Source organism: Panulirus ornatus, chromosome 66 (assembly GCF_036320965.1).
Source record: "Panulirus ornatus isolate Po-2019 chromosome 66, ASM3632096v1, whole genome shotgun sequence".
Taxonomy (NCBI): domain Eukaryota; kingdom Metazoa; phylum Arthropoda; class Malacostraca; order Decapoda; family Palinuridae; genus Panulirus; species Panulirus ornatus.
In genome coordinates this window covers 8,697,213-8,713,155 of record NC_092289.1, presented here as the reverse complement: position 1 = coordinate 8,713,155, position 15,943 = coordinate 8,697,213, and positions in this window count along the sequence as shown.

The window sequence follows — 15,943 nt, the reverse complement described above, 5'->3', positions numbered from 1 at the left end:
ACACGCAGGTTCGTAACTGTATATATATATATATATATATATATATATATATATATATATATATATATATATATATATATATATATATATATATATATATATATATATATATATATATATATATATATATATATATATATATATATATATATATATATATATACAGTTACGAACCTGCGTGTTCGTTATGTCTGTGTTATAGAAAGTTGTATGGTGTGGGAGGCAAGTTGTTAGAAGCAGTGAAAAGTTTTTATCGAGGATGTAAGGCATGTTTACGTGTAGGAAGAGAGGAAAGTGATTGGTTCTCAGTGAATGTAGGTTTGCGGCAGGGGTGTGTGATGTCTCCATGGTTGTTTAATTTGTTTATGGATGGGGTTGTTAGGGAGGTGAATGCAAGAGTTTTGGAAAGAGGGGCAAGTATGAAGTCTGTTGGGGATGAGAGAGCTTGGGAAGTGAGTCAGTTGTTGTTCGCTGATGATACAGCGCTGGTGGCTGATTCATGTGAGAAACTGCAGAAGCTGGTGACTGAGTTTGGTAAAGTGTGTGAAAGAAGAAAGTTAAGAGTAAATGTGAATAAGAGCAAGGTTATTAGGTACAGTAGGGTTGAGGGTCAAGTCAATTGGGAGGTAAGTTTGAATGGAGAAAAACTGGAGGAAGTAAAGTGTTTTAGATATCTGGGAGTGGATCTGGCAGCGGATGGAACCATGGAAGCGGAAGTGGATCATAGGGTGGGGGAGGGGGCGAAAATCCTGTGAGCCTTGAAGAATGTGTGGAAGTCGAGAACATTATCTCGGAAAGCAAAAATGGGTATGTTTGAAGGAATAGTGGTTCCAACAATGTTGTATGGTTGCGAGGCGTGGGCTATAGATAGAGTTGTGCGCAGGAGGATGGATGTGCTGGAAATGAGATGTTTGAGGACAATGTGTGGTGTGAGGTGGTTTGATCGAGTAAGTAACGTAAGGGTAAGAGAGATGTATGGAAATAAAAAGAGCGTGGTTGAGATAGCAGAAGAGGGTGTTTTGAAATGGTTTGGGCACATGGAGAGAATGAGTGAGGAAAGATTGACCAAGAGGATATATGTGTCGGAGGTGGAGGGAACGAGGAGAAGTGGGAGACCAAATTGGAGGTGGAAAGAAAAAGATTTTGTGTGATCGGGGCCTGAACATGCAGGAGGGTGAAAGGAGGGCAAGGAATAGAGTGAATTGGATCGATGTGGTATACCGGGGTTGACGTGCTGTCAGTGTATTGAATCAGGGCATGTGAAGCGTCTGGGGTAAACCATGGAAAGCTGTGTAGGTATGTATATTTGCGTGTGTGGACGTATGTATATACATGTGTATGGGGGTGGGTTGGGCCATTTCTTTCGTCTGTTTCCTTGCGCTACCTCGCAAACGCGGGAGACAGCGACAAAGCAAAAAAAAAAAATATATATATATATATATATATATATATATATATATATATATATATACGAATATAGTGCATATAAAGGCGCACTTTCATATAACATACAAACCTCAAACAGCCAGGATCGAACCCGGGACCCCTGCGTACCAGGCGGGAGCACTACTGCTAAGCTATGATCGCCCCTGAAAATGTTATCTGCAGCTTGTGTGAGCCTGATGGGAAATGACCAGTGGAGGAGACCCCGTTGCTCACCAACGTGAGACGAAGGGTATTTGAGTACATAGTATTCGAATAGTCATTTCCCTTTTAGGGGCGATCAGTGCTAGCGGTAGCGCTCCTGCCTGCTACGCACGGGTTCCGGGTTCGATCCTGGCTGTTGGAGGTTTGTATATATATATATATATATATATATATATATATATATATATATATATATATATATAAATATATACATATATATATATATATATATATATATATATATATATATATATATATATATATATATATATATATATATATATACGTGTGTGTGTGTGTGTTAGCTGAGACGGCATGGGTAGCAAGGGCCCTAATCAATACCATTTCATTGGCTAACGCGGGAAATGGCGAATATGTATGAAATGACGGTGTGTGGTGTACAGGGTTGGTATCAAACGTGGAAGCAGCAGTAGTTCCTGCCTCCCTCCCAGATAACTCGGCAGACATAGCTGCACCCACTGGTCCACCTGAGACTCTGATTTCTTGTAATCTTCACTTGCAACACTTAGCCAACACCAGCGCTCTTGAATATATATACAGAAACTCGTGACTGACAGTAACACAGCCCAGTACATCTGTGCTGATGGTTCCCGCGTCTCTGCCACTGGGAGGGCAGGCAGTGCTGCCGTTGTGATCCAGCCCAATGTGGGTAAATTGGAGGAGAATGGTAGAGTGAGCAAGTGGCCATCTGCTCTGCAGGTTGAAGTGTTCGCCATACTTATCCCTCTTGACCAGGTAGAAATCACTGCCACAAACAGTGTGATTATCTTTGATTCTTTATCTTCATGACTTGTCCCTAACAACCTGAGATCAGAATGTAACATGCTGGTCTCTGAAGCCAGACACAAATACTCAGACATTATTGATCAATGGATTCCAATCATATTGTTATGGATTCCCTCTCATGTAGGCCTCCGTGAGCAGGACAAAGCTGATGCTTGAGCCAAACTTGCACTTAGTGAAGGTCATGTTGAAAACAACGTTGGGGTGTCAATTAGAAGCCTCAAAACTGTAATTAGAAAGGAACTAATTGACCTCTTTGAAGCAGGAAGACGAGTTCAGATAAGCACAAGTAGAAACATTTTCCATCACAGTGAAATGTGTCAAGTCCAACATGTATATGGAGGAAGTAATAAGATCAGAAGATTACATGATGTTGTAACTGCTACACTAAGGCTAGGATATAGGTACTACTGCCGCTTTGACCTAACTGGAGATGATGGTAATCATGGGAATTGTCAAGTTTGTGGTCAAAGATTTGGACACAAACTAGAACACTATGTCTTACCATGTGAAAAAATAGAGCCTTTTTAGGGATAGATGTAAACAAACCCAGAAAGAAATGTCACAACACCTTATTGTTAATAACAAGATAACTGAAATGTTAAGAAGAGTTCACACTCTCCAATAGAAATTCAAGACGTTCCCTCCTTACAAAACCGTTATTTTCTTGTGTGTGTGTGTGTGTGTGTGTGTGTGTGTGTGTGTGTGTGTGTGTGTGTGTACGGGGCTAGTGAGGTGCCTATACCAGACCAACACGACGAAGGACGACCACGGAGAACGACCAGGGTCCCCCTCATGCCGTCCACAGCCCGCGAGGGACGAGCAACACACTAACTCCCAACACACCAAGTTAGTCTCGACCGTCCAAGAAGATAACAAGACCTGAAACCTAAACGGAATCAGATAAAAGACTTGTGGAACCTGAAGTTACCGGGGTAACACGGGAACCATATGGTGGGGCCTTCCATGGCCAGGAAGTTACCGGAGTAACACGGGAACCATATGGTGGGGCCTTCAATGACCAGGAAGTTACCGGGGTAACCCGGGAACCATATGGTGGGGCCTTCCATGACCAGGAAGTTACCGGGGTAACACGGGAACCATATGGTGGGGCCTTCCATGGCCAGGAAGTTACCGGGGTAACACGGGAACCATATGGTGGGGCCTTCCATGGCCAGGAAGTTACCGGGGTAACACGGGAACCATATGGTGGGGCCTTCCGTGGCCAGAAAGTTACCGGGGTAACATGGGAACCATATGGTAAGGTCTTCCATGATCAGGAAGTTACCGGGGTAACACGGGAACCATATGGTGGGACCTTCCATGACCACACACACTGCTGTATGTATGGCTGAAGAATAATATCATACAAGTTTTCTTCAAGAATAAACAGTTGAAGTGAATTTGTGATAGTTCATGTAGTCATCACCATGCCCTACTGGTGCACACATGTAGTCATCACCATGCCCTACTGGTGCACACATGTAGTCATCACCATGCCCTACTGGTGCACACATGTAGTCATCACCATGCACTACTGGTGTACACATGTAGTCATCATCATGCCCTACTGGTGCACACATGTAGTCATCACCATGCACTACTGGTGCACACATGTAGTCATCACCATGCCCTACTGGTGCACACATGTAGTCATCACCATGCACTACTGGTGTACACATGTAGTCATCATCATGCCCTACTGGTGCACACATGTAGTCATCACCATGCCCTACTGGTGCACACATGTAGTCATCACCATGCCCTACTGGTGCACACATGTAGGCATCATCATGCACACACACACACAAACTCTCATGAGATTGTCGCACATGACCGTCCTCCTCCTCCTCCAGGAGCGTCCACCAGATATGAGGCAGCACTTACACAATCCGGACCCTCCCGATCCATCATACTCAGTCACAAAGGCATCAAATTGTACTCCAAAGAAAGTCGGTTATTCCAACACCAAGACCTTGCGGGCCACGTCGACTTGCGCCAGACTGAGGTGGAACATCAGTCAACACATTAATTCTCATCAGCAAACAAAGGGCGTTCCTGACCCCCACGTCTCGCGGTCAGCGATGACACATCCTCACAGACAGTCACGCGCTTCCGTTGTGTGTCGCACAACCAGGACATAAAGGGAATGTTCGTCCTTACATCACGGGCGTGTGCTTACCCCGCAGTCACCCACCCATGGATGCACGACCCAGGTGTCCACAACTCGGCCAAAAGAACCATACCTTCCCTCCGTCAGACAACGGGCCGCCCGCCCTTCGACAGTTGGCGCCCAGCCCCATCACCATGAGGGCCACACATGCCACACATGTCCTCATACGAACGCTACACTCAGCAGAATACCGAACCTTATGTAGACAGACACCATCCAGCACAAGCTGTGTTCATCGTCGTATTATGAGCAATGACAATCTCCCTCTCAGGATAGAATCGCATAAGGAACTCTTCAGACATATTCGAATGCTCTTTAGCATCGTTTGACGTTCGAGGTTGTGAGTTAATGGGTTCTTTTCATGATCATCCAGACACTATTTACCTAGACAGCGGCGTGGAAGCAGTTATCATTCATTATGATTTAACTCAACTATGAATGTGTGCTCAGCTTGTTCAATACTCCCATTTTTATCCATCTCTTCAGACCATCTCGAATGAAAACGCTCGACGTAAGAGCCACTACTGAAATGAGCGCCTCGGTCATTACCATAATCCCTTACATTGTTTCGTGGTGTATGGCAACAACGTATGAGCTCCCCTCGTTATAATACGTTCCTCTCATTGTCAGAGAAGACTTGCCACTCAGGATCGTTGATCCATCTGTTAACCACACCAGTGCTAGACGGCTCATAATGCACATCCTTTCTACTAATTGTCCAAGAACAACGGAACACATACATGACTTTGCATGGTGACACGTTAACGAAAGTTCCACTCTCCCCTTCCCAAACATGGAGGCATAACCATGGACTCAGGCATAGTCAGGGTAATCTCGCACATAAGGTAGTTGCTGAGCCTTCCTCACTAACTGTCAGAGCATTATCGATGGACGCCTCTTGTGTTCATGAGGGCGCTGATGGAGAGATCGCCATATACATTGCCAATAGGCGACCCACTCCTGTCCGTCTCCGCAGAGGGACTAAGCTTGTGGAATTCTCCGTTTGGAAGTTCGGAATTCAAGACGAGGAGTTGCATGAGTTTAACATGCGTCTAAGTCTCGGATTCCACTAACCCACCACCACCTACTCCTTCTACCCCTGACTCAGCAGTGCACGTCAGCTCCCACCTTCACCCCTGACATGATACCCAAGGTAGGATTAACCAAGCATGTTGACCAGTTAACACTTAACCAGTATAGATCTATTATTGCCTTATCCGGAGAACCACTCGGCAGAACTCAGTCGGATGCCCACACAATGAACTTAGAGAAAGGCACACGTCCCATTTACGTCCTAGCCTATCGACTGCCACACGCGCACACAGACACATAGCAGACAAACTTGCTCAGGATATGTTGAAAAATAATGTTATAGAAGAGCCACGATCACCATGGAATTCACCACTTCTGATCGTTCGAAAAAAGAACGAAACTTTTAGATGATTCATAGATTTTAGGACACGCAACACGGTCACGTTGAAGGATCGGTTTTCCTATTACCAGTGGTAGCAAAATTTCTAGAAGAAAGTCGGTCTTCCTGGGATGTTAGGACAACTGTTCCAAGTTAAGGAAGTGTATCTAGCACAGCGAGTCTTATGCAGAGGCAACGAGATGAAGGGTACCCTCCCATGTTGTCAGACAGACAGACACTCACTCCAACAGCATTAGTACAGGAGTTCTTGAAGTCAGCACATGACTCGCCGCCAGGCCGCACACCCAGGCGCACATAGATCCTATAAGCAGACTCGTGTGAGGCATTTTTGACCAAGATGCAGAAAAACATTACAGGTCAGATATGTGAGATGCCAAATCTGTAACACACACAAGGGAAGTCCCACTCCCTCACTATCTGTGTTGAAATACCCCGTACCTTCATACCCATGAGGAAAGGTTTCTATGGACTTATTAGGAGGTTTTCCCAGAGCCATGGCAGTTTACAGATGTGTTTTAGTAATCAGTGATGCTTTTACAAGATATTGTGAATCAGTTCCAGTTCAAAATAAAGACGCAGCCACGGTCGCTAAGGCGCTCGAGAAACATCAAGACAGACATGATGTGCCGAAGGTTTTAGTGACAGATGATGAAGGGGATATTAATAACTCATTATTAGAATAACTGTAAGTTGTATAACATAACTAAATGTAATATAATGGCACATCACCCAACCTCAAATGGCCTGACAGAAAGATTAAACTGTAAAATACTCCAGTGTCTTCGCACTGACATTAATTTTGATCATGATAAATAGGATGAATACCTGTCTGATGTCCAGTGTTCATGTAACTCAACATAAGTCAACTGGAGACACATCCCTCCACGTCTTACACAGTTTTGATAAAGTTTTGCCTCGTGACATAATAACTTCCCCTCCTTCACGTCCAGCGGTTCAGAAATCAATTGTAGCAGAAAAATATCTCACGATTCAACTGATTCATCAAGAGATCAAGAAAAATGTATGGGAAGCCACTACAGCTTTCGTGGATCAGGCGAATAAGTTCGGAAAAACCATCAAAAGTACGTGGCTCCCGAACTCTTGGTAATGGTGCTGGAATTTAACTCTATAAGCGAAGCTTCTAAACTAGACCCAAACATTGTCTGGTCCTTATAGAGTCTTAGATCTTATAAAGGGACATAAGTTTAGGGTTCGACACCTCAATACAGGAGACATTCGTGAGAAACATGAAGACCACTTTGAAAGTTGGACAATATTGTGAGCAATTATCATCCCTGACCCACACCAGACAACACTCCTCAACCCTGAGACAATGTCACCCAACCACCTTCTACCACTGGTCAGTCCGTCCCCGCCCACACCAGAAGCCACGACCCTCACACCACACACACACACACACACACACACACATCAGTGGTCAGTAAGGCTTCACCTTTAATAAGCAGTTTAGGTTTAAGAACTTAATTTAGTTAGGAGGAAGGTTAAAATTCTTCACAATTTTTTCAACAACCTCTTAACAACAGTTTTATTACAGCCGGAGGCAGAAGTGTTCAAATAACATTCCCAGTATGTGAATGTCATCATTTTAACAGTTATTAACTTGACACAAGTAGAATTATTGTTAAAAATCAGTTGATATTTCAATAATAACATATGTTAATTGCCACATATGTTGAGAGTTTACATGCTCAAATTACTTCTCATATACATTATTTCACTAACTTCTCAGAAGGTACACAGTGGCCAAGAAACATCATTTATACGAACGACTTTTGAGTTTCCTCATATATAATGTGGATTCCTCATTAATAACATGTTCTTCCTTAGACAATTTAACATTGTGACATAAACCATTGTGTGGCTCCCACAGTTTCACGGCTGGCCATATGGAGTTGACCTCTGACCTCAGGGCACCACGACCCGCTAACGGCTCTACCGCCAGTCGACTCCAGGTAGTGGCCCAGGAGAGTAGTGGCCCAGGAGGGTAGTGGCCCAGGAGACAGCAAGGTTGTGTGTCTTACAATTATTTACCCACTGGGTAAATGTACATATTTAAATGTCTAATAAAACTGTAAACGCCAACCGACCTTCATTAAGCAGCACGGAAACAACGAAGGATCTGGTCTCTACTTATAAGTTCTTATAAGTGCTTATAAGTGCTCTCAGGGACTTACACAAGTAGCTATTGCCATGCCCTACTGGTGCACACATGTAGTCATCATCATGCCCTACTGGTGCACACATGTAGTCATCATCATGCCCTACTGGTGCACACATGTAGTCATCATCATGCCCTACTGGTGCACACATGTAGTCATCATCATGCACTACTGGTGCACACATGTAGTATGCCATACTGGTCCACACATGCAGTATGTCGTACTGGTCCACACATGCTGTATGCCATACTGGTCCACACATGCAGTATGTCATACTGGTCTACATATGCAGTATGCCATACTGGTCCACATATGCAGTATGTCATACTGGTCCACACATGCAGTATGTCATACTGGTCCACATATGCAGTATGCCATACTGGTCCACACATGCAGTATGTCATACTGGTCCACACATGCAGTATGTCATACAGGTCCACACATGCAGTATGTCATACTGGTCCACACATGCAGTATGTCATACTGGTCCACATATGCAGTATGCCATACTGGTCCACATATGCAGTATGTCATACTGGTCCACACATGCAATATGTCATACTGGTCCACATATGCAGTATGCCATACTGGTCCACACATGCAGTATGTCATACTGGTCCACACATGCAGTATGCCATACTGGTCCACACATGCAGTATGTCATAATGGTCCACACATGCAGTATGTCATACTGGTCCACACATGCAGTATGCCATACTGGTCCACATATGCAGTATGTCATACTGGTCCACACATGTAGTATGTCATACTGATCCACATATGCAGTATGTCATACTGGTCCACACATGCAGTATGTCATACTGGTCCACACATGCTACTAGTATGCCATACTGGTCCACACATGCAGTATGTCATACTGGTCCACATATGCAGTATGTCATACTGGTCCACACATGCAGTATGTCATACTGGTCCACACATGCAGTATGTCATACTGGTCCACACATGCAGTATGCCATACTGGTCCACATATGCAGTATGTCATACTGGTCCACACATGCAGTATGTCATACTGGTCCACACATGCAGTATGTCATACTGGTCCACACATGCAGTATGTCATACTGATCCACATATGCAGAGTCATACTGGTCCACACATGCAGTATGTCATACTGGTCCACACATGCAGTATGTCATACTGGTCCACACATGTAGTATGTCATACTGGTCGACACATGCAGTATGTCATACTGGTCCACACATGCAGTATGTCATACTGGTCCACACATGTAGTATGTCATACTGGTCCACACATGTAGTATGTCATACTGGTCGACACATGCAGTATGTCATACTGGTCCACACATGCAGTATGTCATACTGGTCCACACATGTAGTATGTCATACTGGTCCACACATGTAGTATGTCATACTGGTCCACACATGTAGTATGTCATACTGGTCCACACATGCAGTATGTCATACTGGTCCACACATGTAGTATGTCATACTGGTCCACACATGCAGTATGTCATACAGGTCCACACATGCAGTATGTCATACTGGTCCACACATGCAGTATGTCATACTGGTCCACACATGTAGTATGTCATACTGATCCACATATGCAGTATGTCATACTGGTCCACACATGCAGTATGTCATACTGGTCCACACATGCTACTAGTATGCCATACTGGTCCACACATGCAGTATGTCATACTGGTCCACACATGCAGTATGTCATACTGGTCCACACATGCAGTATGTCATACTGGTCCACACATGCAGTATGTCATACTGGTCGACACATGCAGTATGTCATACTGGTCCACACATGCAGTATGTCATACTGGTCCACACATGCAGTATGTCATACTGATCCACATATGCAGAGTCATACTGGTCCACACATGCAGTATGTCATACTGGTCCACACATGCAGTATGTCATACTGGTCCACACATGTAGTATGTCATACTGGTCGACACATGCAGTATGTCATACTGGTCCACACATGCAGTATGTCATACTGGTCCACACATGTAGTATGTCATACTGGTCCACACATGCAGTATGTCATACTGGTCCACACATGCAGTATGCCATACTGGTCCACACATGCAGTATGTCATACTGGTCCACACATGCAGTATGTCACACTGGTCCACACATGCAGTATGTCATACTGGTCCACACATGCAGTATGTCATACTGGTCCACACATGCAGTATGTCATACTGGTCCACACATGCAGTATGCCATACTGGTCCACATATGCAGTATGTCATACTGGTCCACATATGCAGTATGTCATACTGGTCCACACATGCAGTATGTCATACTGGTCCACACATGCAGTATGTCATACTGGTCCACACATGCAGTATGTCATACTGGTCCACACATGCAGTATGCCATACTGGTCCACATATGCAGTATGTCATACTGGTCCACACATGCAGTATGTCATACTGGTCCACACATGCAGTATGCCATACTGGTCCACATATGCAGTATGTCATACTGGTCCACACATGCAGTATGTCATACTGGTCCACACACACGCTGCTGTATAAGATGTGAAGGATAAGAATTAAGCATTTCATGAAAGAGCATTTGAAATGACTTGATAAATGGAGGTTTAAGTGTGATGGTGATAGTGTATGATGGTGATAGTGCATGATGGTGATAGTGTATGATGGTGATAGTGTATGATGGTGATAGTGCATGATGGTGATAGTGTATGATGGTGATAGTGCATGATGGTGATAGTGTATGATGGTGATAGTGTATGATGGTGATAGTGCATGATGGTGATAGTGTAGGATGGTGATAGTGTATGATGGTGATAGTGCATGATGGTGATAGTGTAGGATGGTGATAGTGTATGATGGTGATAGTGCATGATGGTGATAGTGTAGGATGGTGATAGTGTATGATGGTGATAGTGCATGATGGTGATAGTGTATGATGGTGATAGTGTATGATGGTGATAGTGCATGATGGTGATAGTGTAGGATGGTGATAGTGTATGATGGTGATAGTGCATGATGGTGATAGTGTAGGATGGTGATAGTGTATGATGGTGATAGTGCATGATGGTGATAGTGTATGATGGTGATAGTGTATGATGGTGATAGTGTAGGATGGTGATAGTGTATGATGGTGATAGTGTAGGATGGTGAAAGTGTATGATGGTGATAGTGTATGATGGTGATAGTGTATGATGGTGATAGTGTATGATGGTGATAGTGTAGGATGGTGATAGTGTATGATGGTGATAGTGTAGGATGGTGATAGTGTAGGATGGTGAAAGTGTATGATGGTGAAAGTGTATGATGGTGAAACTGCATGATGGTGATAGTGTATGATGGTGATCATGTATGGTAGTAATATATTTTGGTGATTCTATATGATGGCGACATTGTATGATAGTGACAGTGTATCATGATGACAATGTATGATGATGATGATGACAGTGTAATGACAATGACACGCATGATTATGATGGCAATGATGATAGTGTATTTTGGTGTCAAGTGTTTGATGATGTTGATCATGATGACACATGTAGGAACACAAAAGACTGCAGGTAGCAACAGACAGGTGGATCCCCTTCGAGGTATATCTGTGAAAGAGATAAGAAACACAAAAGATTAGCTTGAGAAGATAAGAGGAAAGAAGAGATTACAGATGGCACAAGGCGAAACCCCTGTAGATTCTGTGTTACTTGGATGGCCCAAATAGTTATTCCTGGACTCGTAGCGAAGAATCTGTCACGTTCACTCTTAAACGTCTCTCTAGTGCTGCTTTGAACTTCCTGCACTGGCAAATCATTCCTTATGTTAACAATGCAGTTGAAGAAGAAAAGGAAAGATTGGCATAAGATAAAGGCTTTTGGAAAACCTTGACTAGTGCTGGTAGGAGACCTGCCCTAGATGGTGTCCAACTGATTAAGTCCAATCAAGTCTCCACATAGGACAAAACCAGCAGTATGTCGCGTTCCAGAAGTGGGATCTTAGACAGCAGCGTTCTGAAGCAGTTGGGTCTTTGAATGCAGCGTTCTAGACCTTTGAGGTCTTTGAATGTAGTGTTCAGGACCTTTGAGGCCTTTGAATGTAGTGTTCTGGACCTGTGAGGCCTTTTAATAGAGTGTTCTGGACCATTGGGGTCTCTGAATGCATCGTTCTAGACCTGTGGGGCCTTTGAACCCACAGGTCTAATTATAGATGCAAGTTGCTTGGTCAAATGTTCAAAGTTTTTCTGGGAACAACATTGCATCTTCCACCTGGTGCAGTAACGGCACAAGTAAGAGAGAGCGTCTTGAATCGCTTGTCTTACAGGCTCAGAGACGTTTCTCATTAGGTGTATGTGCTCGTCAAATTCGAAGGTCTTGTTGCGCGGCTCATGGTCGAAGTTGTGACTGATGGGAAAGTGATGCGATCCCTCATGATGCTTACCCTGACGGAAGGTGCCATAGTCAGTCATAATCCCCTCCCTCATCCTGGCTCACCAAGGGAGTAGCCAGAGTCCCTCATGATCCACTTCCTCATATTGCCCCACCATGGGGAAACCTAGTGCAAAAAAAAAAGCTGAAATGGATCACTCATTCAAGATCCCTCAATATGTCAAAGTCAGCTGGAGCTATGGGTTCTGTAGGAGCCTTCAGGACTGAGCAGAATCCCTCCTGGTCTCCTCCTGTGGTATCCTTCCCTGATCTCATGGCGGGATGTACTCCAGCACGCTACTGTGTAAGAGATGTGTACAGCTACCTTCTGTACTACGGTCCAGTCGACCCTCACTACCACTTTGAAGGGTTGGTGGACGGCCACGGCCGACCAGATGGCTGACTACACACATGGTGTCCTCTCGACCTTGGCGTTGAGTGGTTCCTGTACTAGAAGTCTATTTAAATGACATTATCTAACGAGGTGGATGATGGTGTGTGTTGGTGAGCCTCCTTTCCACACTCGTCTCACCTCAGTCGCCCTACCACAATCTCTCTTCCTCTTCCGCCCTACCTCCCTTCTTTTTCTTATTTTCTTCCTCTTTTCCTCCTTTTCTCGTCTCTTCCTATACCTCTGCAGGTCATCTAAGCTGCATTCTATCAGCGAAAAATTTCGTCACACACTCTGAGTGCCAATTAAAAAATCGCATCTCAACATCTGAGTCAGCCCGAGAGGGCATGTTGAAATAATATACATCCACATCCTTCCCCGACACCTAAACCACTATCGTCTTATGTAAATCTCGTGTGGTTTTATGAGAGTGGGCTAAGGTCATGGGCCAAGGGTCTGAACTGATGGCCGACAGTGACCCGCCAGAATTCCTAGCCGTCCACGCTCACACGATTAACACATTCGGCGTTGTTGACCTAAATTGCCTTAATATACGCGTCAATATCTGAGGACATTTAGTCACTCTACTTTCGGATACTGTGGTGTCCTACGTCTAGAAACATACATATCCTGGCTCATCCCACTCTGGTAGAGGTTCACTAGTGCCTCATCTTTCAGGGCCTCCTCCAGTAGGACCCCTGTGTGACATAGTCAACGCCTCTCCTCCTACAAGAGAAACAGGCAACCGCAGCACTTTAACTCACCCTACCTCAACTCACCTCACTATCTTACCTACACCATCACCACTTGCAGCAGCTCCCCCTGAGCTACAGCACCTGTGTACTGACACAGTAAAGCACCAATGTTACTACTGTGTTACCATACCCCTTTTCTCAGTCCTCACCATCATGAAGAGAGCTGGAAACTTGATAATTACCCACACTAAACTTCCCTCACTCACCTCTTTACCTCCTTCCATCACTTGCCTCTTCTTCTCCATTCTTCACTCGCCTCTTCCACATACTGTACCTCCCTCATTCTCCACTTCTCTCTCTTCTTCACTTCCCTCCTCCCCTCTCACCTCTCACTCCTCCCCCACTTTCCCTCCCCGCCCCTCTCACACAGGTCCACCAGGGAATATCATCATCCACCACCCATCGGCCGCCTCCACCAATCTCCGAAGGGGTCTGTCCATCATCTCCCGACGCACCTCGTCCTTGCCACGCAGTTTTATTCCAAGGATCGGTAATCGCCCTCCCGCGGTTCACCTGTCCTTCTTGTGACCAGTATCAACACAACAGATGAATCCTTCGCCAGTCCTTACTCTGCATCCTCACTTCTCTTCTCCCACAGTTACGTATGTGTTGCATATTTCAAATAGCCTCATCTATAGCCTCTTTTTTTTTTAAGCTCACGTTCTAATTATCGGTTCTCTTATACTTCTCATTCCTGTATATACACCACGGTGTCTACCTCGGCCACTTGGAAGTTGAGAGACAACCATTCTCTTCCAACCTTCCCACCATCTTTTCTTCACATCTTTTCAATTCAAGGTCTTCCCCATCTACTGCTCCTTCCTATCTACTCCAGGGAGAAGATTCATAACAGGTGACCAGGGCTGTGACACCAGCATCTTCCTCATTATATCCATCTTTTAACCACAAGTCCTGACTTCACAGGAAGGATGTCTACCAGTAGCGGCTGCCTGGTACCTACACACACTGGTTGACAGGGCCACCTGGTACCACACAAGGGTTACCACAGCAACCATAAACCAGTTGACCAGGCCGCCTGGTATTGCACAAGGATTAACACAGCAACCACAGACTGGTTAGTTATGTTGCCTGGTACTACATTAGGGTTAACACAGCAACCATCCACTAGTTGAGTCAGGTTAACACAGCAACCACACACACTGATTGGTCAGGCTGCCAGGTACTAGGGGTTAACACAGCAACCACACAAACTGATTGGTCAGGCTGCCAGGTACTAGGGGTTAACACAGCAACCACACACAGTGGTTGGTCAGGTTACCTGGTACTAAGGGTTAACATAGCAACCACACACAGTGGTTGGTCAGGCAAATATGGTCGGTGTTATATCTCTTTCATTAGTGAGCTGTAAAGATTTCTGTTATAATCATCAACTTATAACTGTATCAATTTATCATTTCACATTGAAACTGAGACACAGAAGTATCAGTGTTCCTCGCCTCTGAACCAGTGCTTCAGTGACTGTCAAGTCTGCCTGACCCCCACGTAAGCTGGTAACATTCAATCCAAAGTCACACAACCTCACCATCTCTCCCATACACCACTTGACAATACATAACTCACACACGACACTTTCCGTCGTAGCTACAGGGTTTCCTGCGGTGAGCACTATGCGTAAGACGTACCCCCTCTCACTGTGGTCGCACCCTCAACCCAGACAGTTAGTGCGGATCTGATGAAGGCACAGATGTGCTTGCCTTAACGAAGAGCAAGACACAGAACAACCCTGACACCAGAGGGACTTCCGCCTGGCGCCTCACCCGAGCCGAGAGCCGGCCCGCCAAGACCTGTGTGTTGCTCGGCCAGACAAATAGCCTCCCTCGATCCTTGGGAGGAGTGACACTCGGCCAACCTCGGGGCCCCGACATCCCTCATTTCCACAACGTTACCTTCCCCTTCTCGACCTCGCCAGGCACTTCCTGCCCACATTTGTCCCCACCCGACACATTCTCTCTCTCTCTCTCTCTCTCTCTCTCTCTCTCTCTCTCTCTCTCTCTCTCTCTCTCTCTCTCTCTCTCTCTCTCTCTCTCTCTCTCTCTCTCTTAGCCAACAAAAGCTCTACGTCTTGAAGACTCATTTGTCTTTCATCGCCAACTTCAACAGCGTTGCCATGAGGACATCTGAAGAAAA